General features: G+C 40.5%; 1 protein-coding gene across 2 annotated transcripts in view; it reads left to right on the top strand.

The window, feature by feature from the left end:
• mettl15 (methyltransferase 15, mitochondrial 12S rRNA N4-cytidine) overlaps positions 1–24,356 on the top strand; it is a 92,946-nt gene that overhangs the window by 6,835 nt on the left and 61,755 nt on the right. The gene's annotated exons all lie outside the window — the stretch shown is intronic.

The raw sequence follows: 24,356 nt of genomic DNA, 5'->3' as shown, positions 1-24,356 counted from the left end.
TTGTAGCCCATCCGCCTCAAGGTTGTGCGTGTTGTGGCTTCACAAATGCTTTGCTGCATACCTCGGTTGTAACGAGTGGTTATTTCAGTCAAAGTTGCTCTTCTATCAGCTTGAATCAGTCGGCCAATTCTCCTCTGACCTCTAGCATCAACAAGGCATTTTCGCCCACAGGACTGCCGCATACTAGATGTTTTTCCCTTTTCACACCATTCTTTGTAAACCCTAGAAATGGTTGTGCGTGAAAATCCCAGTATGCCTGTGTTGTATTTTCCGAGACGAGTAATGCTGCTGCTGCTTCAAAAAACAACGATAAAACAGTCAGTTTCCGTTACATTAACCCATACAATTTGTATTATGCATTTCCTGAACATGTACTTGCTAATCAAACACTTTATATGAACAAACTACTAAATCTATAAAACACAATCGGTCTTTCGACCTTTTACTATTGTGTCAATTGATGTTGATATGCACGAGGGAGAGAGAGCAATACAGCATATTGTTTGAAGGCGATGAGAGTGCGCGCGCGCGGCCGGGGCGCTCTCTCTCTCTCTGCTTGTTTTTTTATGCGCCCTGTGTCCACTGATCTAAATAATTAGTTGTTACGACGACTTATTTGTTCCCTCGTTTTAATAAATCGTGGACACGTTAAACCAATTCCCTCCCTCATTTTGATTTAACGAATTACATGGCCACAATATAGTAAAACGAGGGAACAAATTAGTATAACCTGCTGAGGTATTATTAATTCGTGGCCACGAAACAATATTCACCTGAATATTCACCAATTCACAAAAATATTGGTATTTTTTAATATATTTGTTGGGGGAATCACTTTTTTTTCTCTTTGATCAAAACGCAGTTTTTGCAAGTTCCCGCAACTTCATCGCATAAAATTGCATAAATATCCCGCATATTCCAGCGCATTTTTTAAGAAAACGTGCTGCATAATCAAGGATTTTTGCCCGCAACAATCACAAAAAAATTCCGCGTTTTTCTGGAGGGACTGATATATATATATATATATGTATGTATATATATATGTATATATTTATATGTATATATGTATATATTTATATGTATATATATATATATATATCAGTCCCTCCAGAAAAACGCGGAGTTTTTTTGTATATATATGTATATGTGTGTGTATATATATATATATATATATATGTATATGTATGTATAAAGCAATTTGTTTTTATAAATTTGGGATTAGACAATAAGAGTGTAGTAGACTGGGTTTCTCATGTTGTGAAATGCTGTTATGTGATTGGTTCTTGGGATCACGTGGTTCAGGGGAATCAGGAAGCTCGGAAGTGAGCTGCAGAGCAGTGAGTGTATCTGCTGATGTTCCGGCTGTTTTTCAGTAAATGTTATTGAGTTATTCAAACCACCGTCTACCGTGTCTTGATCTAAACCCAAGATATTACATTGGCGACGAGGATGGCGCTAATAGGTGGAGTGGAAGCGTTCAAGGAGTCGCGGGAGGATTTCGCATCCTACCTGGAGAGATTTGAACTATGGCTATTGGCAAACAAAATAAAAGCAGAAAAACAGGTCAGTGTATTTTTAGTGTGCATTGGACCAGAAACTTATGGACTGCTGAAGAATTTGGTCATACCAAAGAAGCCTGCAGAAATGACGTATAAAGAGTTGACTGACGCATTGAAATCACATCATCAGCCGAAGCCTTTGGTCATAGCGGAGAGATTCCGTTTTCAAAAACGTAATCAAAAAGAAGGAGAGTCAGTGACGGATTACATAGTGGCAATAAGAAAATTGTCAAAGGATTGTGAATATGGAACTCACTTAGATGACGCATTGAGAGATCGTCTGGTGAGTGGACTGTCCGCTGAGTCGATTCAAAGGAAATTACTGGCGGAAATAGAGCTGACGTTTGCCCGAGCATGTGAGATAGCGTTGACAATGGAGATGGCGTCGAAGAATTCTCTTGAAATCTTGGGAAAAGTACAGGCTGCAGCTGTAAATCAAGTCTCTAAATCATATCTTGGAAGCAAAGGACAACGCCAGTTTAGACATGGAAATGAGAATCCAAAACTGAAAAATTATCAGGAAGGGGACAGCGAACAGAGATGCTACCGTTGTGGGGGAGGGGGACACTCACCTCAGGAATGCGGATTCAAAAATGAGAAATGTCATGCGTGCTCCAAGACAGGGCATATTTCCAGAGCATGTCGTAATAGGAGACAGACTGCCAAGGCCCAGTACGTGGAAACAGAGGATAACAATGTAGACAGTGAAGATGACCCGTTAGGGGTCTTTACAGTTTACATGGCATCCAGTGGGGATGGAGGCATTAAAGTTAATGTGAAAGTGGGTGATGAGGACATTAGCATGCAGTTGGATACTGGTGCGGCAGTGTCCCTTGCATCTGAATTGTTGCACCAAAATAAGTTTTCGCATTTACCCATTGAAAAGTCCAACATCAGATTAAAAGCGTACTCAGGAGAAATAATTCCCCTTCTTGGCTATGTTCAGGCACCAGTGCAGTATGGGGACCAGAAAGCAACACTGCCTCTCATCATAGTGAAAGGTAACAGGCCTGCTCTGTTTGGCCGAAATTGGCTGGAGAAGCTGAAGCTGGACTGGAGGAATATTTTCACAGTCGAAAAAGGAACTAAACACGGCAACCCGTAATTACAAGCAGTGCTGCAGTGCCACGTTGTGGTGTTTTCGGAGAAGGTCAGTGCCATAAAGGAGTTTAGAGCAACAATAAGAATGCAGCCGGATGCGCAGCCAGTCTTTTGCAAAGCCTGCCCGCTGCCATATTCATTGAAAAAGGCTGTGGAAAAAGAATAGGAAAAGATAGGTTAGAAAAAGAGGGAATAGTTTCCAAAGTGGATCGTAGCAAATGGGGGGCCCCGATCGTAGTTGTACCGAAGGCCGATAAATCCATCCGCATCTGTGGGGATTACAAGGTCACAATAATTAACCAGCTGGAAGTAAAGACTTACCCTCTGCCCAACACTGAGGATTTATTTGCGACCTTAGCAGGAGGGAAGTGGTTTTCAAAGTTAGATCTCTCTCATGCTTACCAGCAGTTGAGATTGGACAAAGACTCTGAAGAGTATTTAACCATTAATACTCACAGAGGACTGTACTGCTACCATCGTCTCAGCTATGGGGTTGCCAGCGCACCGTCAATTTTCCAATCAGTGATGGACCAGATTCTTCAAGGGCAAGAAGGGGTGGCTTGTTTCTTGGATGACATCTTGATCACAGCCAGCACAAAAGCCCTGCACTTAAAAAGGCTGGATGCAGTGTTGAGCTCTCTTGCACGCTATGGCTTGAGAGCAAAGTTGGCCAAGTGCAGATTTCTACAGGCAAGTATAGAGTATTTGGGGCATCGGATAGACCAGGAAGGCCTGCACCCCACTCAGCACAAAGTGGAGGCTATTGTAAATGCCCCAAAGCCCACAAATGTCTCTGAGTTGCACGCTTATTTGGCGCTGTTGAACTATTATGGCCGCTTTCTGAGAAACTTGTCTAGTGTGCTACAGCCATTGCACACTCTGTTAAAAAAAGAAAAATGGAGCTGGACACCTGCATGTGAGGAAGCCTTCAAGAAAGGTAAAGAGATGTTACTGAGCAGCACAGTTCTGTTACATTATGACACAGAGAAGCCGTTGAGATTGGCATGTGACGCATCCCTGTACGGGGTGGGGGCCGTCATTTCTCATGTGATGGACAGTGGTGATGAGAGACCAGTTGCGTTCGCCTCGCACACTCTTACTGAGGCCGAGCAAAAGTATGCGCAAATCGAAAAAGAGGCGCTGGCGATCATTTATGGAGTGAGGAAATTTCACAAGTATCTATATGGACGCAAATTTACTCTCATCACTGATCACAAACCCTATTTTGGGGCCAAAATCAGCGGTGCCGACATTGACATTGGCGTTGATTCTCATGGCTTACAGTTATGAGCTAGAATACAAGAAGTCGTCAGACCACCTTAATGCTGATGCTATGTCCAGACTTCCCGTGACTGAGTTGGACAACACAGCACAGGAATCCAACATTTTCTACTTCTCACATGTGGAAGAGTTGCCAGTAACAGCTCAGGACATAAAAGTAGGCACCAGCAGAGATCCATTGTTGAGTAAGGTTTGGAGTTATACTATGAATGGATGGTCTAATTACCTGGATGATGAAAGCCTGAAACTGTACTTTGTCAGGAGGCATGAGCTGTCAGCAGATCAAGGTTGTGTTTTGTGGGGTTTCAGAGTCATTGTTCCTCAAATGCACCGGCCGCAGATTCTCAAAGACCTGCACCATGAACACCCGGGCATCTGTAAGATGAAGGCCCTAGCTCGCAGTTATGTATGGTGGCCAGGTTTGGATGGCGAGATTGAGAACATGGTCCAAAACTGTGCTGTGTGTCAAGCCGTGCAGAAGGTACCTGCGGTGGCACTGCTCCATCCCTGGCAGTGGCCTATCAGAGTGTGGCAGAGGATCCATTTGGACTTCGCGGAGAAGGATAGACAGTACTACCTAGTGATAGTGGATAGTCATTCTAAATGGCTGGAGGTTTTCCACATGACCTCCACAACGTCAAGCCGAATCATAAAGGTGTTGCGCAACCTATTTGCTGCATATGGTCTTCCGGAAGAGGTCGTGTCGGATAATGGACCCCAGTTCGTCTCCGCAGAATTCAAGCAGTTCCTTGACAAAAATGGAGTAAAACAAACTTTGATCCCTCCATATCATCCAGCATCGAATGGAGCGGCTGAGAGGTCGGTGCAAATACTGAAGCGTGCTCTTGTGAAGCAGGTTTTAGACGCAAGTGGACAGCCCAGCATCTCGCTGCAGCACAGGCTGTCAAACTTTCTGCTCATGTACGCCGCACTCAGTCACTGGTCGCTCTCCAGCTGAGCTGTTTTTAAAGAGAGAGCTTCGCACCCGTTTCAGTCTTTTGAGACCAGATATGTCATGCACTATAGAGCACCAGCAGGCAAAACAAAAGCTGTACCATGACAAAGAGAGACTGAAATTGAGAGAGTTTCAGGAAAACGACCAAGTCCGAGTGAAAAATTTCAGGGGAGGAGAAGAGAAATGGACTGCCGCTACTGTCATAAAGCGCTTAGGTCCTGTGACATACCGTGTCTGGGAAGGAAACAAACAGCGGTCCGTTCATGTTGACCACATGCTGGGGAGAAGAGGAAAACTCAAGGAACTAGAGCCATGCACACTTTTTGAGGGCCAAAACTTTACATCAGATGCTTCACCAGAGCCTGACCCAGTATCGGCCAGCGGAGTGAAACTGCCTGACTCCGACACCTCAGAGGAGGGCGTCGGCCTGGGTCCAGCATGGTCAGGAAATGTTACGTCTCCTCTGGGCAGCCATAACAGCACTGCCGCTGTACCTCCAGGAGTGCAGCCAAGGAGAAATCCAGAGAGACTCAGAAATGCTCCCAAGAGACTGGACTTGTAAGGTGTTAAATTGAGGCAGGTAAAAAACAAACAAAACAAAAAAACATAGTTGAAGGACTGGTTCAAGAAGACCTAGTGAGTTAAGGTTGTTAATTTTTAGTAAACGGGTATTAAACATAAAGGGGAGGAATGTAGTAGACTGGGTTTCTCATGTTGTGAAATGCTGTTATGTGATTGGTTCTTGGGATCACGTGGTTCGGGGGAATCAGGAAGCTCAGAAGTGAGCTGCAGAGCAGTGAGTTACGGCTGTTTTTCAGTAAATGTTATTGAGTTATTCAAACCACCGTCTACCGTGTCTTGATCTAAACCCAAGATATTACAAAGAGTAAAGTGATATGTGGAAAGATCATGCCGGTATTAATGTATTTAACATACTGTACTGTGCTGATTTTAATGCTAAGTGGGAGTTACAGCAGAATTTCAAGATGCGCCTTCACTTCCATGACTTTAGTCTTCTAATCAGTAGAGATCTGTTTTATTGCTTGAAGCGTATAGTCTCAAAATGTAAAAAGCAAGCCGCAAATTGTTCAATGTGGAAAAAAAGAGCTGGTTCATGCTCTTCTAATAATTACCAATTTAGCCTCCTTTATTATTACTCTGACAGACAGCGTAATAATAACTGTTAGTCAAACGCTTACTGTGACTGCTCAGAGGGATCACTCTAATATTTTGATCTGCCATTGTAAAGCAATCAACCCCACTGCAGAAGCTCTCATCCAACAAGGCAGGAGTGAGTATGAATGGAGCTCTTAGGCAATCAAAGAGTAAATGCAGCAATTACAGTAAAGTGGGTAAATGTAGGCTTTCAGCCGGCCACCTCCCACGCAGCTATCCAGGACTGGATAGCAGCACAGGTGAAGGGTTTTCATGCGTCACCCCCTGGAACGGCAGCTGCAGAGTAGAGATTTCACTGACAATCCATCAAAATTGGTTCTGTAAGCGGGATTGCCCTTGAATGCTCCGTGACGGTGACGGCATATGGTCTGTGCTTTACTTGTTTGACAATATTTTGCTTGTATACATCTGCTTATGACAACAATCACGTTATTTTTCCCCTCATTTTTATCCTCCTGTGCTCCCAATTCACAACTGCTACTCAGCCACACTGTACCTGCAACAGCATAATTACCACAAAAATTCCAGTAAGAACGGCTGCACACTTCATTTCTCATTCTGCTTACAGGTGTCACCAACATGTGTGGTGGCCCACGCCAACTTTCCTATTGCCATGGGAACTGTTGAAACAGTTGAGGGAAGGTTACCCATATTTAGCTTACCACCTAGAGCCATTGCAAAACTGAATTTTGTGATATTTTGGGGATTTCAAGCATGACATTGTACTGCTTTAGCACCTTCCTATAGAGCACAAAAAAGACCACTGACTTTTTTTCTGCAGCCTTGTTTCCAGAAGTATTTTATTTCCTTTCCTTCTTAAGTGTTTTTATTCCCATTCATTTTTCTCCATTAGGCAATTTGATTTTAAACATTTAATAAAAAAGAGTCCTTAAACCAAAACAACCAGCTCTGAGATTTATTCATAACATTACAAGATTTGATTCAAAGCAACAACAACAAAAAATAAATAAATAATAATAATACTTGAAAATCCAACAAAGGTACTGTCTGCTTAAATTTGACATGACATAATTAAAAAAAATTTACAATGTAAATGGTTTCAATGTAAGTTAAATAGCAAGTCTTTATGTATGGAGAAAAGGAATTGTTGTGCTCTATTGAAATGTGAAGATAGATGTCACAGCATAGATATCAAAGTGTGTAAAAGTAGGTACAATGTATATAGATATATATTTAAATGAAATGTATGAAACCTGGGAACTAGAGTACATTAAGTGACAATCTTTCAGTGTTTCACTATCCTGTTTTGTTTCTTATAGAAGCTTCCATTGACAGAGGGAAAGAGCTGAGGGAAAGATGGAATTCTTTGTTAATTCTCTCTATTCTCTCCCATTCTGGGTCTTTTCACCTTCCACTCGCCCATAAATTAGCTAAACTAGAGCAGCCTCATTAGCCACCAAATTAGTCTGGAAAAAAACTACGTTTGGAACAACTGGATATTCTATTCACCTTTAATTGCAGATCCACTTTGCTGGCCGAATAACCATTTTACACTAATTATCTTAACCATCAGGATGCGACTGTAGCATTTGGCTAATTGAATAATGAGCAGTGTGAATCCTACAGTTTGATTACAGGGGTGTAATGTAGAAGCCATTTGAGAATGACAGTAGCATCGGAGTAGGAGATGGGGGAGTGGGAACTTCCATCTGTCTAAAGGGAATAGACATGTTTGTCTACATTAGACCTACAGCCGTGTGTAATAATGCACAGTACGTGACCTGACCAGGTAGCGATGCATGCCTTGCTCCCTTCTGTTTGGAAATTAGTTGAAAATTGGTTTAAACGTTTCATTCAATTGGATTAGTTTTTCTGGACGAGCGTGTGCATAGTTTGCGTTAAATGAAAAATGCGAGACTGATTTCATTTTTACTCCATTTCATTTTCCGCCTTTTCTTCTCTGTCACAATCTTCAAGTGCACATAGAGCTTAACTGAGTGTAACAGATTGATATGAGGAGGTTCACAGGTTCAGCTTTTTCATTCCTTGCCATTTCAGACCAATCTCAAAACCAGATGTGACCCTTTAGGAATGATTCTATTGCTGTCTCATAGTGTTAGAGCCAATTGGAAAGGCCAAAAGGCCTGTATACATGTGTTACCATGAATTTCTCTCTGGCTTTTCATTATACCATCGTTGCAGGTGTACATTTATGTTTTGTCCTCATGCTTCTCATTCACATTTCACTAACAGGATTTAGTCACAGCTCATCATCGGAACACTTCATTTTCAAAGGCATATAAGAATAATAGGCAGGACAGAGGCTTGGCATTTCATGGCAAATGGGCATTATGTGGCTATAATGTAATGCATATGATGTTAGGGAAGCACAATATATCTGTACCAGACTAGTTTTCCAACATTAGAGATTTTAATTGGTCATTTAATTTATTTACATCATTTACATTACCTTTGTCATTGTCTAACATTTACTTAAATATTATAAAACCACAAATTAAAAAATTTAAAAACCAATCTCCAAATTAACATTAATTTTTGTACTCTACATTATAATGCTGGAATGACTAAATGTTTTTAAACAGGATTCCCTGAACACTCTGCTTATCTGCCACTGGTCAGACAAACAGACTGCCCCGCCTCCCAAATCACATCATTGGTTGAGTCAGTGTTGCTATGTCAGGCAGCTTAAACAAACAGCAATGTTGTCTCTAAAGTTGTCCGCACATTAAACTGACTGAGAAAGTATTTCAACTTTAAACTTCACCTCGCCCCCCTCAACCCGAGCTGAGGAACATAATGGTGTTAGAATGTCCTGAGGTGATCTTATAAACAAAAGACTCATTCTTATTGACAGTTTGCAATGTGTATTTCTCTCCAGTTTCCTTGGTGAAGGGGCATACGTTATTGTCTATTAGATTTATACACTGCGATCTGGTGGGCCCATTCTCAGATCTCACCAAAGGGCCTTTTTACTTGGTGACGTCCACCCACGACCTAGCCAATCTCCTGTGATAGATTCCTCGGTACTAGCTTTCCCCTGGAGCCTACCCACGAACAATCGAAGCCAGCCGCTGCTTTATTCATGTCCTGTCTCATTTATTGGCCCTGCTCTTAGCGCCTGGTTACACACATTTGCACGCCCACTCAGTAAAGACACACCCTGACAGGAAGTGATTTGTTTTGTTTTATTGCCCGTCAAAATCCCCAACGCCCCCCTTTTCTAGTCTTTACCGTCTTGTCCCCTCCCTGTGGAGAGTGTTTGATCCAGGCAGGCGGACCAGCAGGGATGGACACAGCCAGGCATAGGGGAATCCTCTGCTCTGGCTCAGGCTCTGTCACCAGGGAGGAAGGATTGCAGCCAAGGGAGATTAATGAGCTGTCAGTCTGATGAACAGGGGAGGATTCGGGAATTGGCTGAAGTTACCTTTCGGGCTGATCTGGGGTCAGTTGATCAGTTTGTCTTTCAGTGATTCTGAATTAGATGGCGATAATGGGGTAAGCTCTTAGAGTTGCATGAAGCATGGGGTCCTGCGATAAGTGACCCTCTGACAAGATGCCCATCCTGGCCACACCTTCTTTTCTCCTCTTCACTGAGGTATAATATCACCTGCTGTCATATCATACCATCTCTTTTGTTCACACCACCAACATTAATTGACTTTTTTTTGGCCAATGCAACAGGTGGCACCAAAAATTAAAGACATAGATTGGGCAGAAATGGAATCTCTATCTTCAGTTACTCACCCTCATGTCGTTCCAAACCAGTATGAATTTAGTTTATTCTGCAGAACACAAAAGAAGATATTTTGAAGAATGTTTAAACTGTTTTTGTTCAAACAGTGAAAGTCAATGGCTTCCAAAACATTGAACCGCACTGACTTTAATTGTATGGACATCTTCTGTGTTCCCCACAGGTTTGGAATTACTTGAGGGTGACAGAATTTTCTTGAATGGGTGAACTACTCCTTTAATATTTTGTATAAAACGGCCGGCCGTGAAAGACCCGATGACGGCAATCGGCAATGTTGACGCTGTGGTATTTATCAACAAGCCATGACGTCAGCGCATTGACAGGGCCAGTAGGACAGGCGGCAGACCTCAATAAATTTTCATGTAATGTTACACTCGCACCGGTCATGCATTGCAAATAGGTCCGTGTGCTTAGGTAAGGTGCAGACTGCATTCTCCTGGTGGACATGTTGTACTGGGGATATGTCTGGTCTGTTCTGGCAAGCCTCTGTCTCCTCCTTCAGCCTGTGGCAGTATTTTTTCGAGGAGTGTGGCCCATTGAAAGACGAGGCTGGTGAATAATTGATCTCTGTAATTAAACACTCCGGCAAGGGATGGCAGAGCTGATTGACGGCCAGATATTAAGCTCGAGCCTCGTAAGGTTGCAAGTTTAGTCTGGGGTTATCAGTGGCCATGAGCAAAGTCTCTCTCTGTCTGTCTCTCACTCTCCCTCTCCCTGACTTCTCATTACTCTCATGAATAGACAATTGGGCCATGGTGGTGGAGGCGCGGCATGAAAGGGAGTCCGTGACATCATTAGCCAAATGTATCATGGCTGTACCAGGTGGCTAAGCTGGCAAAGAGGGGACAGCCTCTTAGTGGGAGCTCAGCTGAGGCCCTCAAGCGTTCTGCGTCGCCACAGCAACACACCCGTTGAATATCTTTTAAGAAATGCATTGTTCTGATCCACTGCAGGAAACGCAACCTCTACAGCAGCCCTTGAACTTTAATTTGCATGCTATTTGCTATTTTATTTATTTCTCTTTCTTTTTTGAAAACTCTCTATTCTTGCTTCAGGGACACGGGGGAAAAAACTGTAAATATTGCGGCGTATTAGTCACCAAGCAGCGTGCCACTCTGCAGCTCTGTAGGTGAAACGAAACACCCACTTCTTTGATGGTAAATAACTCCAACAATGATGTGAAGGATAATTACACTAATGATGCAAGTAGCTCTTGTGGGAGATTTAAAAAAAGCCTGAAGTTGAAGAATGGTTTCTGGAAATCCACACCTGAATGTTTGCTTTAATAACTGATATTTAAGTATGCAGTCTCCTTCAAACAATATTACTGAAATGTGGGGAAAAATAAATAAAGTGAAGCCTCTCCAAGACACGGGAGTTATTACTAAGGGTTTTATTACAATATTTACATTTGCGCCTACCGGGTGAGCGTGGGCTTGCTAATCAGATGTATGCCCCGTGGACAGCTGGATAGAGCGATGACTCATCACAGCAACATGGCCTTGATTGGGGTTTGCATGAAAGCTCAGAAACCGCAGGCATGCTATTATTTGAATTATGATTCTCTATAATTTATTGCACCAAATTTTCATGCTGAAGCCTGGCCCCTGACGTGTCGGGGTGTCAAACGTTATGATCGCATTTAATGCAGGTGCACTAATAGGGGCACTGGGGTTAAGGGCAACACCAGATATTGTCTTACGACACCGTTATACTTGTTCTCTGGTAAACTCCTTGACAGATGCTTTCTCGCTTGTGAAAACGAGGCTCTGAGAATGAATTCGTGATTGTTAGCCTCCCTACCACCGACTCGCGGTTTTGATGTCAAACTTTACCGTAAGTGGAGATTTGGAGGTGAGGCTTCAGCAACAGCTGCTGCTGTTTTCTGCTGGTGAGCTCATGCTGAACTTTGAACAAATGCTAATTTTGGGATTGGAATCTGAATATTTTACACCCAAATTAAATGCACAAACTGAATAAACTATTCGCAAAACATGAAGGCAAAGCTTTCAGAGTAGGATGCTTGCAGAGCCTCTTGCTGATCCTCAGTGTCTTTTAGCACCATTGATCCCACGCTGGGGAGCCAGGTGTCAATAGGCACCACGGGTTGTGTCCAGGGCCAGAAGCGCAATCGCTTCACAGAAGGTCAGATGGCCTGTACTTTTTCTTTTTTAGTTGTCCTCTCCCTCTCTTCATTTTTAATCACTCGTAGATCTCATTCAGCAGACACATCTTCCCCTAAAGGGAGGGGAGGCAAGGAGAAAGGGAAAAAAACAAAAAGTTTTTGTGCTTTATGAGTCAGCTTCCTGACACAGAGCCTTCCTGCCCAGCCATGGCCTAGACTAACTAATTGAAAGCTGTTTCTGATTTAATTAAAGTGCTGTCTTTGGCCTTATGTATCTGACTGATGAATGCAGTCCAATACATGGTATATGTAATGCTAAATGTTTAGCTCTATATGTGTTGATGTCCTTGTGAGACACAGACTCATGCTTTGAGGTAGCTTGTGACCGGCTCCTGCTGATTCCTGAATGGATGGATGTAATAGTGATGAGGGCCCATTCTGGTTTTATGAGTGACAGGAATTGTAATGTATGGCGTTTCATTTTGCTGTTGTGAAGCAGGTGTCTTGGTTGGTTATGGTTGCCTATAAGATGTATAAATGCCTTGAGGGCAGAACGGTGAGCCAACTAAAATGTTATGTTTTTGGATTCATTGCATGTGGATTTTTGCATTAAGAAATAATAATATAGCTTCATCCTATGCATAATATCTAATATTATGCCAATCTCAGCTTTAATGATCACAAAAAAACGTATTTAGTTAAGAAGATAAAGCATTTTACATATAAAACAAATGCACATTTAATAATATTTTATTTTATTTTATTTATTTGTTACAACATTCAGTTTAGATAATTTATCTTACAAAATGTTGATTTGTCACTTTTCTGGTTAGAGTTAAAATGAAAGATTTAATTTTATTTAAATATTCTTTTCTTTTCTTTTCATTTCATTTAATGTTTATTTTTCCCCTCTTGGGTGTTAAAACATCCATCTTAAATTATTTTTCACACAACTGTTGATTCATATCTTCTTTTAGGTTATCAGATTCTTCTGTTTCCTTTCAAATATTACAAAATGTCAAAAGGTTCTAGTGTACTGTGAAATTTGCAAAACCTGGAAACTCTAACACACCCCTGTTGTTTGTATAGCTTCTAACTACATGTAGGTACATATCTGTTACGCAGTCTGACAAGCATATACACACCCAGACCAGGCATGTGTATGCATTTTTCAGTGAAAAGACTGGTTATGTATTATAAGTGAGGGGTGTTTGGGTTACAGCTGAGCTGGGGCTCTCATCTGCTTTGGCTGAAATGGAAGCAGTCGAGAGACACCGATAGAAGCTTGAGGGTCAGGTGGGCTGTATGCATTACCCTGTGCAGTGCAGGGTTTCACCTGATGGACCTCACCTGGGGAAAAAGAGACAAGAAAAAAGAAAATGACTTTGGTTCAGTCAATCAGGAATTTTGATCTATAAATGCACACAGAAGCAAACATGTTGATTCCTAAAATGTTTGAATTTTGAAATCAGGGATGCACAATTTATGGGTTTCATTTGGGTTATTAGATGGTTTTGGAAATATATCAGCTGATATTGAATATTTCAACCTATTTTTAGCATCATAACACTTATTTAAAGTTAATCTTTAAAAATACTAATAATTAAATAACACGGTTACATGTCATCTTTAGCAGATATCAAAATAAATATATTTTTTTTTATAATTTTGTGATGCCTGCTTCACTTTTAGCATTTTAAATGTGCATGACATGACATGACATGACATGATATGACATGTTATGACATGAAAACAATTATCTGTAATGGCCAGAAATCGTTGCAGAAATCTGTAATTAATATCGGTGCATCCCTATTCAGTTTTTTTTTCTTTTTTCATTTGTAGCTAGCATACTGTAATTGCCCATTTTGATCCAGTTTTGAAGCGGTTTCTCTAGCTTTTAGTTTTGTGCAGGTCCCACATTAGTGTCATTGGTGCTGGTGCTGGGCTTGTCTATTGTCAGGAAACACTTTGTCAGAAAAAGAAACTCCTCGGGTGGTGCTGATGATGGACTCTTAACAGCAGAAGCAGTGGAAATTTACTCTGAATTACCTGCACAGGTGGTAAGCTCAGGAGGGAGGGCTTTAGGGCTGTAGTCAACCAAAGAAATGCTTAGTCGACCAAAGTCCTGTCCTGCACAACGATTAGTCGACCAAAAAAAAAAAAAAAAGGACCAATGTTTTGCATTTTGATTGAACATTTATTAAACAATTGTCATGGAGCATTTATAAAACATCAACGAAAAAACTTTATTTTTTATTTTTTTATTGACACCTGGGATCCCCCGCGAAACGGTTCTCATTCGCGCTTGAATAAGGCCGGCGACACACTGGCTGCTGGCATGAGAGTCTTAGCTGCTTGGGTGTCTGTTTGTATTTCGGCTCCCATGTTAATAGGTTGGAGTTTGCACACTGCGAGGGCTCGAGCCACGCGGAAAACGTGTGCATGCTAGAAATAGAACGGACGCCTGAGTGTTCCAGCAACAGGAGTGTTCTCTGGCTAGAGCGCAGAACAGCGGAGTTTGTATGGACCGAAGTGCATGTCTGAGCTTGTATTGCTGCTGTTGCTTTGACATTGTGGAAAATAGAATAATAGAAACAAAATGTATTAGACTTTTTACCCGTTATTATCAATCTAAATAAATTTCGTTTTTAATTTAGGCTAACTTAATTTCGTTTTTTTCTTTATTTAAATTTCGTTTTTCTTTATTTAAATTTCGTTTTTCTTTATTTAAATTTCATTTTTTCTGTATTTAAATTTCGTTTTTTTCTTTATTTAAATTTCGTTTTTCTTTATTTAAATCTACCCTTTACTGTGTCAGTAATTTGTTAGTCAGAAAAATATTAGACTACCTTAAAAATATTGCTTAAGTTAACAGACTGTGTGCGTTTTATATCACTAGTGCAGTGTCCGTTCTCGGAGAATATAGCCCTGCTCGCGTGAGGTGCGCCGCTTCCCGCTCGCGCTGTTCTGTAGTTTACTATTAATTCTGAACGTGTCGCGACTCGCGTGTCTGTCTATATTGCACCAAATGCGACACTGCACTCCCTTGTGAAGTCGATTGGATTGACGGTTCTCGAAATAATCAAAATGCAAACGGCCTGACAGACACATAGATTACTACCTATATTCCTTACTGAGCGCGAACTAAGCAGCAGTGCAGCCAGCCAGCCACAGGTGCGGTTCCCGAGTGTTCTACGTGCATGGTGCGCTAAACTGTGGCGCTGTTACAAAATAGCCTAAATTAAAGCATTTAAAGTTGGGGATAAAAACATAGGCTAATTATATTTAGAATACAGTAATATATAACTGATTATAAAGGAATAAATATCAAGGAGTAAATCAATGAAAATTTCTTTATTGGTGAAAAAACAAAAAAATAATTATGCGACTGGTCGACCAATGAGCTCCCAAGACGACTAAAGTTGACAGCCCTAGGCTTAGAGCGGGTGAAGAAGTCTTTCAGCACATCATGTTTGGGGCCCATTGGGGATATGGTGTTCGGGTCATTTTGACCCGGAGAAGATTTTCTTTTTCCCGAAAATACTAGTTAATGTTATCGCTTTGGACTGAAACTTGAAAAACTTTTATTTTGTACAAAACCAGTCCTAATTGGAAGAGAACAAGTGGACAAAAAGATTGAATCCAATATTGGGTGATAATATAGCATAACAAGTGATTTATAAGCTATTTTTTGTAGGCCGGTCATTTTTGACCGGGAACACCACAAGAGTGACAATGTGCCATTTTGTACAAAATAAAAGGTTTTCAAAACAAAATTCATGGTGAAAAATTAAAGTAGACTAGTGTGATCAACAGTGCCAATTTTCTTCAGATTTTATTTAATATTTCCAAAATTATTAAAAAATAAAAAAAAATTTACTCAAAAAATGAGATGCCTACTATCAAATAAATGAGGCCTACGATTAATCAGATGCAAATAGAAATATAAAACAAGTCCTAACTGAAAGAGAACAAGTTGACAAAAAGATTGAATCCAATATTGGGTGAAAATATAGTATAGATTTATAAGCTATTATTTGTAGTCCGGTCATTTTTGACCGGGAACACCACGGGGGAAATTGGGTTGTGAACACCACACAAGGGTTAAAGATTATGGTTAATTCTAGAGTCTAAGATTTAGCAAATAATCCTCTTTAGAGATTATTGATTTTCATTATGATGTGTTGATTTGATTATATGTTCTTTAAAGCACCAAAACACACATTATTTTCAAAAGTTCTATTTTTTTTTTTTTTTTTAAAGAGTGTATTTCTTTCGATGTATATAAAATGTAAAAATATTTTGTGATGACTGGGCAGGAAATAATAGGGGGGAAAACATACCATTGAAACATATCTTCATTTCTAATTTATCTTTTTGTTTGTTTTATTTTTGCATTGAAATGTAGAGAATATAAGTGACTTGCAACAAAGCAAACAAAATTGTATATATTGCAGCATTTACTGTATTTTTGACCTACGGCCCTCAATCAAGTTTGATTTTTGGTTCTTTGTAGTAAAAAGTAGCTCAACTGTGACCGTCTACTTTTAAGCGGTCTTTGTTCTGTAAATATTTTCTCCATAGGCATTTCAAAGTTTTTCAATAGAGTTCTTGAACCAAACCAACCAGCTCTGAGATGAATCACAACATTAAACCTTTCATTCAAAGCCCAAAAAATTTTGAAAGTCTGAAAAAAGACAAAAGCACTAGACTGCCTTTTATGAGACATTGAAATACTCATCCATCCCTTGAAGCATTACAAATGATGTAATCTAATCAGAAACGACAGTGCAATATAACACCTTCATTGATTGTAAGTATAAAATTCCATATATTTAAAGTTTATTGGAAGATATCCAAACATATACACATCTATAGTTTGAGAGTGTAGAGAGACTGACTCGATTACGTCATTCGTAATGATTTATGGGAGTGGGCAGTCACTGTTGAGCTCCTTTGCAGCAATTCCTGTTTCCACAGAAACAGACTTCTTTGATTGGTGGATCTCTCCTCGGGATTATGCGTATTGGGTAAAATGTAAATTGTGAACAATATTTTTTTAAATGAAGACAATGCTGACTTATGGTTTATACAGAAGCACATTGTGCCTTACAATCACGGAGCTCCTGGTAGGTCTGTCTTGAAAGATTAATATGTTATCGCTAGAAATCAATGGGAATGGGATTTTTTCTTGCTCCATATGGAAACAAGTAGGGGTGAACATGGAACTGAGAGTTGCAGCACTCTGGGTGTTGGGCCGTTCTGGATTGTTCCAGCCCGATTTAACCCCATGCCTTTAACTATTTCTTTGTAAGTAGGTTGCATTTGTGCACTCTTCCTGTGCTCTTCGCCCATCCAGCAGCCTTTACTGTATAAAATCCTCTATGAACTGCTAATTCCTCTGTCTTAAAATGCCGTGCCTCAGGGCTCCGTCTGTCAGAGGCCTTATCCACTGCACAATTCACAATCTCTGTCCCTCTCCACCCATCCATCCTTCCATCCCTATATCCTTCTCCTTCCTTTCATCTCTCTCCTCCTTTCTCTAAAACATAATCAAATGACTCCTCATCCCATCCTTCACGTCTCTCTTTCTCTCACTCTATCATCACTCTTTTACAAGACTGTCTTCATTTAACTAGACCTCTCTATACAGGTCCTAATAGTCACAGATCAGCGCCTCCTTTGTCCACATCTACTGGCATGAAATTCACCTTCAGGATGGATTCCATCTCTCTCCCTATTTTTCTTTCCCTTCACTCTCTCTCTTACTTTTAAGAGTTACTTCCAGGCCTCCAGCTGTTTTCCCCCTCCCACCGTGAGCATTTATTCTGAATTTGGTTTCATTAGAGTTTAAATATAGCATGTATTGTTTCTGTCCTATAGCTTGCCGACAATAATGTTATACTCCCTGCTTCATCCAAGCGAGCAGAGCTCTTTAAATACAGGCCCGGCTCTATCGAGGGCTGCTGTTGAATAGAGGGTGCTAGATCAGATATGACCTTGTTTTTTTGTCTTGCTCTCATTTAGGCATATTAAAGGAGGCCCTCTGGTGTCGGCAGATCTTTTGAATCATACCCCAGTTTTGCAGGCTGGACTTTAAACCTTATCCACTCTGAAAAGAGAGCATGCCTATCTACATACGGGACAAACAATTTGCTCTGTTTGTGGGACAAGAGATTTACTCATAGCCTGACTCAATTTTTCTAAATTTCTTTTTTTTTTTTTATTAAAATGTTAAAGTTAACATTAAATGGAGATTCCCCCTATTTTCTTATTTATCTTATTGTGAGTGATTCATCCACGCATTAATTGTTTTTTTTTACCATGACCGTGTAATTTTTAATAAAAATGTCATCTCGATCTTTTAGTGAAACGAAAGACTTCTCTCTGGTGACGTATGTCAAACTTCTCCAATCATTTAGTCCACTTAAACCCTGCACCTTTCTTGCAGTTGACTGCAAGCTCGCATTCAGATCTGCCTCCAGAACTAAGGCTACGTTCAGATTGCAGGCAAATATGGCCCAAAAGTGACTCAGATCTGTTTTTCTCATGACAGTGTGAACAGCACAAACCACATGGAATCTGATGGATTGCAAGGGAATCAATTCCGATTTGTGCCACTTCGGATACGTTCACACTGGCTACATTCAGACTGTCATTTCAAATTGTATGCATATACAAATGAAATCTGATCAGATTTAGCAAGTGTGAACGGCAAAAAATCACATGAAATGCGATTTTTACAAATCTGTTTCAAGCTACATCAATATTTGGTTTGAAATCTTATTCAAATCGCATTTCTGGAAATATGTTTCAGTCTTACTGCTCTGATCGGACTTTCTCAAGCCACATAAAACATAAACGTCAGATGTTGTTATAGGTAACATGCTGAAAGTCGCTGCAGAAACAAGGTTGTGTTATTGCAAAGTGCCGGATGAGCAGAAAATTACAATATAGCCTTGCGGAGACATGTTTTGAAACCGGCAGATACTCCTATGTTTCTGCTGCCTGATAAGACACAGTATTCCAGATCTGTTTTTCGGCTACACATTGTCATGTTGTAAATAAGACAACATCTGTATTGCAATGCAAACTCCTCCATGGTGCGGTTGTTGTTGTTGTTGTTGTTGGCGGCGTATGCCTAACATTGCAATGTCATTGCCATAGAAACCTATGCAGATATTCTGGAAAACGAAAGAGCTGCATGGACACACAAATCGGATCTGAACAGTTGCAATACACAGTGTGTGGACATAGTTTTAGATCAGATTCCAATCGGATACACAAATAATCGGATTTGGACTGACAGTGTGAACGTAGCCATATGTGGTACTAAATCTGATACAGGTCAGATGTTTTGCAATGTAGTCTGAACAGTCATATCGGAATTAATGCGACTTTTATGTTACTGTAGATCACAGGTGTCAAACTCAGATCCTGGAGGGCCACAGCCCTACATAGTTTAGTTCCAACCCTGCTTCAACACTCACACACCTGCAGTTTTCAAATACACATGAATGACTTAATTAGCTGATCAGGTGTGTTTAATTAGGGTTGAAGCTAAACTCTGCAGGGCTGTGGCCCTCCAGGAACTGAGTTTGACACCCCTGCTGTAGATCAACGTTTGTCACAATTCTGGGCTCATGGGAGTCACTTCAAAGATTTTACATACCTGAACTTATCAAGACAGTTGCGAAAGATAGTCAGTGAAGAACAGTGATGTGTCATGATGTGTTTTTTTTTTATATTGCCTGTGCATAAATCCGTTGACATATCACGTTATAAATAAACGCGCAGTCGCTTGCTTAAACGTACAATATGTAATTTTTTCCGCCGCTAGGGGTCGCTAACCTCTTACAATAACAAAGGCGTAGTTTGGTGACGCAACATTGCTAAGAATTATGGATCTTGTCGTCAACGTCAAGCCGACCGATCTAATAATGTTTATGGATGAGTAAATGTTTATTGATGTTTTTATCATGACTGTGATATGAAGCAGGTCGGGATTGCTAAGAGACTATCAGCTCCACACGCGATGCGAGTCCCGCGGATATAAAAGGAATATGGACATTTCATTCTACCGAACTACATGCAAGTGCAGAATTACACGCTAGTGCAGAATTACTACTCACAGGTCAGTTTATTAGACAAATTAGGGCCCTTTCACACTAGCACTTTTGGTGCGCACCCGGGTTCGAATGACGTCAGAGTTCGGTTCGTTTGGATGATGTGAACGCTGTCTTCCGAACTCGGGTGCGCACCCGCGAACTGTACTCGAGTCCGCTTAAAAAGGTGGTCTGGGGTACGGTTCATGTGAACTCAGGTATGGTTCGCTGCTGATATGAACGCAATCGAACCAAACCGCGGAAGTGAACCGCTATTGTTTACGTATAATGTGTCTTCGGCGGACAGCCCGCTGTCTTTGAAACTTTTTCAGAATTTTTGCGGCAGACAGACGCAAGTGTGTTTCTGTATGTCTATGTTGAAAACAAAACCAAAGGTTAAAAAAAGAAGAAAAAATGTCAACCGAACAAGTCCATTTGGGCGCCTTTTCATTCGCGGTTACCAAGCAACACCATTACGCCAGCTGCAGCCTGATGACGCAAGTGTACCGCGGTTCGGATAGAAATAATATAATGTGAACACAGTCCATCGGGGGCAGGGGGAGGGGGGAGTAATCGAACTCGGGTTCGGAACAGGCAATCGAACCAAGTGTGAAAGCGCCCTTAAACTTGTGAGGTAACGCAGCGCTGTTTCACTTGGTCTAAATTACACTATCACACTAAACTGCATTTGAATATGTTGAAATTTATGTTATTCTATGTGTTAGTTTGTCTGTATGAGACTAGCAGTAAGCTAGATCAACATTAGAATAACATACAAATCATATTCTAACATTTTATCATTGTTGAACTATATAACATTGATTAGTTTTATGTAAATGTGCTCACCTGTTTAATGAAGTACATGTAGGAGCAGTCGAAGTCTCGGACGTGGAGCTCTAGGCATCTCGAAAACACCGCTCTGATATTGATTCTCGGTTTAGTTCTCCTTTTTTATCCAAAGTCTGCTTGCCATGGTCCATAATGTTTGAACGAAACAACAACAGCGTGCAGATAGACATTACGAACTACACAGTTGTCCACCTCTGTCGCCTTGGTTACTATCAGAGGGCTCTGGTTACTATGGCAGTACGAGCGGAAACCAGGGAGAACACGGATATGACGCCATTGACGGCGACAAAACGAAAATAAAGAAACGGTACTTGTCTTCAAATTAAATTACACATTTCTCCTGGTTTGAAAGTTGTTGGAAACAGTCGGGATAATGTAAGTACACACCTAAAAAATATATATGACATAGATATAATGATTTTTGCTATTTTTAAAGCAAAAAAATTACATATTGTACCTTTAATGTCTTCTGTGTTTACGTCCATATTACCGTGTGCTGCTTGACGTCTTTTTATCGTACTTTTGCGCATGCGGGTCAGTTCAGGGCCATGATCTGTTCGCACTGGAATCTGATATTGGCCACATTTAAAACAACAATGTGAAAAATTTGGATCTGAGCAGTAAATCGGAATTGAGCACTAAGGCTCACAGTGTCAACTTAGTCTAAGACTCCTGGTTAAATTCTTTTTTTGTGGATAATCTGTTTCAAATGTACTTAAATATACTGAAGAAAAGGTTTGCCACAATTTCCATTACATTGCAACTTTAATGCTAGTCTGTCTTTCTGCAGTGATGATACTGTGGTACAGTGCTGATATCAAATGATAATACCATGGTAATATATTATATACCATGGTACTTATTGATTAGTGTTACAATAAATACCATTGTACTACCATGTAAATACCATGATAAATGAATTTCAGTGTCACCATCTGATACTATCACTGCATCCTGGTAAGTGTATCCTGTTTCCATACCGTTATTTACACATTATGTTTAAAGAATACCATGGTACAATGTTGAGAAAAAATTTAAAACCATAGAATGTTTTGTTGCATGTCACTTTCCTTAGCATTTCACACAAGCAGATTCCTAACAATCATGCCCATCTTCTAGACATTTTTATGGTTAAACCATTGATGCAGGAAACAGTGATTGCTCATCACAGATTAGAATCATAAACTGAACCCGACCCGAAACCCGTGAGTTCTTTTGGGCCCGTCGGGCTCAGGTCGGGTTAGCAGACCTCTACCACAGTACTGCACCATCCTCTTTCATCTCTGGTGAAAACAATGATGAATGATATAGTCGGCCTGCCATGCTTATAAATAAGCGTTTTGATGAAACCAAGGTAGTGCTTCCTAGTTCCTGCGGAGAGAGAAAGAACAGAGAGAGGGTGAAAGAAAGGAGAGAGGAGTTATAGTTTCTCAGATGGGTGTGTGAGTCATAGAGGCACACAGGCGCTGTCTCTCTCCAGCTTTCCCTCACCTTCAGTATCAAAACATCTCATTATCAGCTGTCATTCACTACTGCCAGAGTCAGAGCTACACCGCCGCTGTATCCTTTCTCCAACATTTCATTATTGCCAATGCCGCACGCAGTGATACTCAATAATTTAAAACGGTCGGTGTGGGTATGTGTGTGTACAGTGTACGTCACCGAGGGCTCCGCAATTGGCCTGTTCTGCACATATTGTATTTGTCGTGATGCATGCTGTGTTTGAACATACTGTGTAGATTGTGTCTGCTGGCTTTGCATTCATTACATTTTGTCCCTTCAGTCCCTTTTTTCGCCCCTAGTGACTGAGTAGCCAGAGTAAACATCTGAAAAAACCTGAGGAAGACAGTGGCTCTAGCATTCTCCTTTCAAATAAATGCTAAGCTTTTTGAAGACTTGCTTGGATGGCAAAAGATGCTAACATGCTAAATTTAACCTGAGGAAGACAGCGGCTCTTCTCTCCATTCAGACAAATGCTAAGCTTCTTTGAAGTCTTGTTTGGGCTAAATTTAGCTTGTTAGCATACTTTACTGTGTGAGGAAGAAAGACATCTGCTCAGGACTCTCTGTGCTTTTCTGAACTTTTGTTTGGACTAAGATGCTAACATGTTAAATTTCATTGCATATATGTAGAACCGATTAGCCGTGGTGTCAAATTGTAGGCAAACCTGAAGATCTAAGTCACCATGGACTCCTTCTGGAATTTCCTTTAATTTCTTATATAAATTTATGAATAAAATAATGTCTGTGATAGAAATGACCTGAAGATACTTGATAGATATCTATAATATTGGTAGATTCTAGGCATTTAATTGTACGTGCTAATTTCCTCTACTTTTACTTATAGATTAACTTTGGCGTCATCTAACACTCACTTAAAGTGCCCCTATTATGCTCTTTCAGATATTACTTTTTATATAATGTTTTTTATAGCTGTTTGTGAATGTAAAATGTCTTCAAAGTGTCAAAGATCAAAGTTCAGGACAAATTGAGTTATTGTTTTCCAAATAAAGAACCAAGAAACAAGTGCTTGAACCTACGTAGGTTTAAATTCACTATTTGCTGGGAGTTTGATTGACAGGCGAATGACCAATCATAATCCACCATCCACCGAATCCGACATTTTGTCCGACAAAGCAGTCAGGAGAGTAAGTAGATTATTGTCGGTAGATTTGAACTTGAAAAACGGTGTGCACTGACGTCTTTCCGTGGTTGAAGCTACATTTCTTCTGATGTTCATTCATGTTTATTTGATGCTATAAATTAAATAGAAGGAAGAGGTGATCGTTTCACGAGCAGCTTTAACTGAGGCGCTACAGCAATCTGTCATGGCACATTAAAGAGCCACAAAATGCTATTTATTGTTTAAATTTCTTTAAAAAAGGACCAAAATTGAAAGTTGAGACTTTGTTTCATATCAAAAGTAACCTGGTTTGTCCTGTCTGTCGGCGCGTTGTCAGTGTCCTCTTTGCTCAGCCATGTATTTTTCACTGCGTGAGAACATGATGTGTGGCGTGAGAGTGGCATGGCTTGTCGGACATAGAAACATTAAAAACTTTTGATATGTTACTGCCAACTTCGAGAAAAAATATGAATAGGCGACATGGCGTTCGGCTACTTTGGATATTGATAGCGTAGTTGAGGTTGCATTAGCACAGCAGAAGGGTTGCTATCATGTCACAATAAGTAAGCAAGAATTTTGCAATTACAGACAGAGAATCTGAGACTTTTATTTGTTCTGTTTGTGTGTCTTATATTTGAGAGGGTTGTCACTCAATGCAGAGAATTAAGTAATAAAAAAGAAACCAGCGCACTATAACGTTAGGCTAGTGAAGGACTGGTGCTAATACGGCACTGGTGCTTTAACGACTGTTATCTACTGGACAGAATATCAATGCGGATATCTGTGCTTCATTTCGGTGCTACTGTTATGTCTGTGTTTCTCTTGGATGTTCTGAAAACGTACGTTA

This window comes from Scardinius erythrophthalmus (genome assembly GCF_964197995.2).
Source record: "Scardinius erythrophthalmus genome assembly, chromosome: 2".
NCBI lineage: Eukaryota > Metazoa > Chordata > Actinopteri > Cypriniformes > Leuciscidae > Scardinius > Scardinius erythrophthalmus.
The sequence above is the reverse complement of the archived record's forward strand: the minus strand, read 5'-3'. Positions and strand labels throughout refer to the sequence as shown.